This window comes from Macaca fascicularis, chromosome 6 (assembly GCF_037993035.2).
Source record: "Macaca fascicularis isolate 582-1 chromosome 6, T2T-MFA8v1.1".
Classification (NCBI taxonomy): domain Eukaryota; kingdom Metazoa; phylum Chordata; class Mammalia; order Primates; family Cercopithecidae; genus Macaca; species Macaca fascicularis.
The window spans coordinates 75618428-75622388 of record NC_088380.1 but is presented as its reverse complement, the minus strand read 5'-3'; positions in this window follow the sequence as shown (position 1 = coordinate 75622388).

Here is a 3961-nt window from a genome sequence, read left to right as displayed (position 1 = left end):
TGATCACTCATCTCTAATACCTAGTTTCTAGAAAAATGATAGAATTAAACTAACCTAATTAAAGCATATTCCACACCAAAAGTTCTGAAGGATTCCAATGCAGTGTTGTTAGATGCTTTCTCTATCTTGAATTTACTTTGCTGAATACCCTCTCTAACCTGAGAGATCGCTCAGGTCGTCTGGTCTAGACCAGTACTGGAATCGCCTACTACAGCCTTCTCTTACAGCAAAATCCACAGCCTGGCAGCACTGGCATCACTGAAAGCTCACTGGAAATGCAGAATCTCAGGCCCTACTCCAAACCTACTAATTGGAATTTGCTTTATTTTTTATTTTATTTTTATTTTTTTGAGACAATGTCTCACTTTGTCTCCCAGGCTGGAGTGCGGTGGCACAGTCTTGGCTCACTGCAACATCTGCCTCCCAGGTTCAAGCAATTCTCCTGCTTTAGCCTCCCAAGTAGCTGGGACTACAGGTGTGCACCATCACACCCAGCTATTTTTTGTATTTTTAGTAGAGACGGGGTTTTACCATGTTGGCCAGACTGGTTTTGAACTCCTGACCTCATGATCTGCCCGCCTCAGCCTCCCAAAGCACTGGGATTACAGGCGTGAGCCACCGTGCCTGGTTCAAATTTGCATTTGCATCAGATCCCTAGGGGATTCAAGCATTCAAGTTTGAAGTACTTCTCTACAGCATCACTGACATCTGGGATCCTCTCTACTCTTTCCTGAGATAGCCTGGTCCATAACCATGCAGTCCCCAGCATTACTAAATTCTTTTTTTTTTTTTTTTTTGAGACCGAGTCTTGCTCTGTTCCCCAGGCTGGAGTGCAGTGGGGAGTGCCGTGTTAGCCAAGATGGTCCCCTGGATGCCGTGTTAGCCAGGATGGTCTCAATCTCCTGGATGGTCTCCTGGATGCCGTGTTAGCCAGGACGGTCTTGAACTCCTGACCTCGTGATCCGCCCGCCTCGGCCTCCCAAAGTGCTGGGATTACAGGCATGAGCCACTGCGCCCAACCAGTATTACTAAATTCTTATGAAAACTTCCCTGAAAACCACACCTTCCCTTCACTCTGTCATCTTAACTTACAAGTAACTGTGCTTCAGAGATCAGAAACACCTAATTTCGTCTCCCTATGTCCTTTCCTTCTAGGCTAAACACCCACTTCCTTCAGTATCTTCACCATCATGTCGTTCATGTCCTCCAGATCAGTGATACCCAATCTAAGATATGTATTAGAATCACCTGAAAATATCCAGGGGTGGTCCCAGGAATCTCTGTATTTTATATTCTCCCCTAGTACAGCTGCAGGGCATTCCTCAGGCTTCAGAACCACTGCCCGCATGCCCTGTAGCTGGTTAATATTCTTCCAAGGATATGACTGACAGAACTGAAGGCAATGATCAGCCCAAAGAACAGGGATTATTATGGCCCATGATCAGGGTACATTTTTTTAATTAGTACAGTCTAAAATTGGATAGCTAAGCTGGGTGTGGTGGCACACACCTGTCAGCTACTCAGGAGACTGAGGCCCAAAAGTTCAAGTCCAGCCTGGGCAACATAGTGAGATTCCATTTTGAAAATTTTTTTTAAAAGGCCTGGTGTGGTGTCTCATGCTTATAATCCCAGCACTTTGGGAGGTCAAGGCAGACAGATTACCTGAAGTCAGGACTTAGAGACCAGCCTCACCAGCATGGTAAAACGCTGTCCCTACTGAAAATACAAAAATTAGCCAGGTGCCGTGGCATGTGCCTGTAATCTCAGCTCTTTGAGAGGCTGAGGAATGAGAATCGCTTGAACCCAGGGGGCGGAGGTTGCAGAGAGCTGAGATTGTGCCACTGAACTCCAGCCTGGGTGACAGAGTGAGATTCTATTTAAAAAAAAAAAGAATGAAAGGAGAGAAAGAAAGAAAGAGAGAGAGAAGGAAGGAGGGAAGGAAGGAAGGAAGGAAGGAAGGAAGGAAGGAAGGAAGGAAGGAAGGAAGGAAGGAAGGAAGGAAGGGAGGGAGGGAGGGAGGGAGGGAGGGAGGGAGGGAGGGAGAGAAAGAAAGAAAGAGAAAGAAAGAAAGAGAAAGAGAGAGAAAGAAAGAAAGAAAGAAAGAAAGAAAGAAAGAAAGAAAGAAAGAAAGAAAGAAAGAAAAAAGGAAAGAAGGAAGGAAGAAAGGAAGGAAGGGAAAGGAGAGGAGAGGAAAGGAAGGAAAGAGAAAGAAAGAGAAAAAGAAATAGTTATCATGAGGTATGTCATACCAGGATTAACCCATGTCAAGTTTGTTGACAAACGAAACTCCAGGGTCATTTTACTTTTCCATATGAACTATTGCAAAGCCAGATTTCCCCAGTTCTGTATGTAAGCTCTTTATTTTCCTAAGTTTAGAGACTGGATTCTGTATTTATTACTCTTAAATTTCATCTTGTTGTTCTGAGCCCTTGATTTAACCTGTCAAGAGTTTTGAATCTTTATTCCATCCTTTATTGGGAGGCCGTGAGTGGACTGAGGAAAGCGCGGCTCTGGAGTAAGACATACTTGGGTAAAATCAGATCTGTTCGAGACAGATGGCTCAAGGGGTTATGCGGAAGATGGTAATTGAAGAGACAGGCTCAAGGCCAGATGAGAAATGTTCATGCAGTGTATTTGTTGGGTGAATTCATGAAATAATGGCTGATGGCAGATAACCAGAGAAACTGGTTAGGGTGCTCTGACACTGATCCAAGAGAGAATAAAGGCCTATGCTGAGGCTAGTTCAATGATAACGGAGGAGGACTTAGTGAGCTTTTGGTGAGGCAGAATCAATGAGATGTATTGAGCAATTGGATGTCAGGGTAAAAGAGAGGGAAGAATCACAATGACACTCATGTTTCCAGACTGAGCAAGTAAGAGGATACAGTTGCCAGGAGCAGGACTAAATGCACACCACACCAGCCCATCCCGGGGGCTTCCTAAAAGCTCCGGGGAAATAGTTGCTCTGTTCATCACCTGTGTGTTTGTTTAACTGAAATGAGACTGACATCTTTATGGACCCAATTTAATTGTGACACGAATATATTTGATCAAAAAATAATCTCTGGATGAACCTTGATGACATTATACTCAGTGAAATAAGCCAGACACGAAAGAACAAATACTGTATGATTCCACTCATATGAGGTAGAATAGGCAAATCCACAGAAATAGAGAGTACAATAGTGGTTACCAGGGCCTGAAGGAAAGGAGAGAATGGGGAGTGATTTTTTAATAGGTACAGATTTCCAGTTTAGGATGAGGAAAAAGTTCTGGAGTTGGATGGCAGTGATAGTGGCACAATAATGTGAATCGATTAATACTTAATGCCACTGAGTTGTACATGTAAAAATGGTTACAAGGGTAAGTTTTATGTTATATGTATTCTACCACAATAAAAAACAAAAAGGTGGCCGGGCCCGGTGGCTCACGCCTGTAATTCCAGCACTTTGGGAGGCTGAGGCGGGCAGATCATGAGGTCAGGAGATCGAGACCATCCAGGCTAACATGGTGAAACCCCATCTCTACTAAAAGATACAAAAAAATTAGCCAGGTGTGGTGGCGGGCACCTGTAGTCCCAGCTACTCGAGAAGCTGAGGCAGGAGAATGGCGTGAACCCAGGAGGCGGAGATTGCAATGAGCCGAGATCGCACCACTGCACTCCAGCCTGAGTGACAGAGCCAGACTCTGTCTCAAAAAAAAAAAAAAAAAGATAATAATCTCAAGTTATCAGTCATCCATGTTGGTAATAAATATTTCCTATTTTATTTTATCTTATTTTATTTTATTTTTCAGACGGGGGTCTCACTCTGTGACCCAGGCTGGAGTGCAGTGGTGTAATCCTGGCTCACTGCAACCTCCTTCTCCTAGGCTCAGGTGATCTTCCCACCCCAGTCTCCCAGGTAGCTGGGACTACAGGCAAGCACCACCACACCTGGCTAATTTTTATATCTTTAGTAGA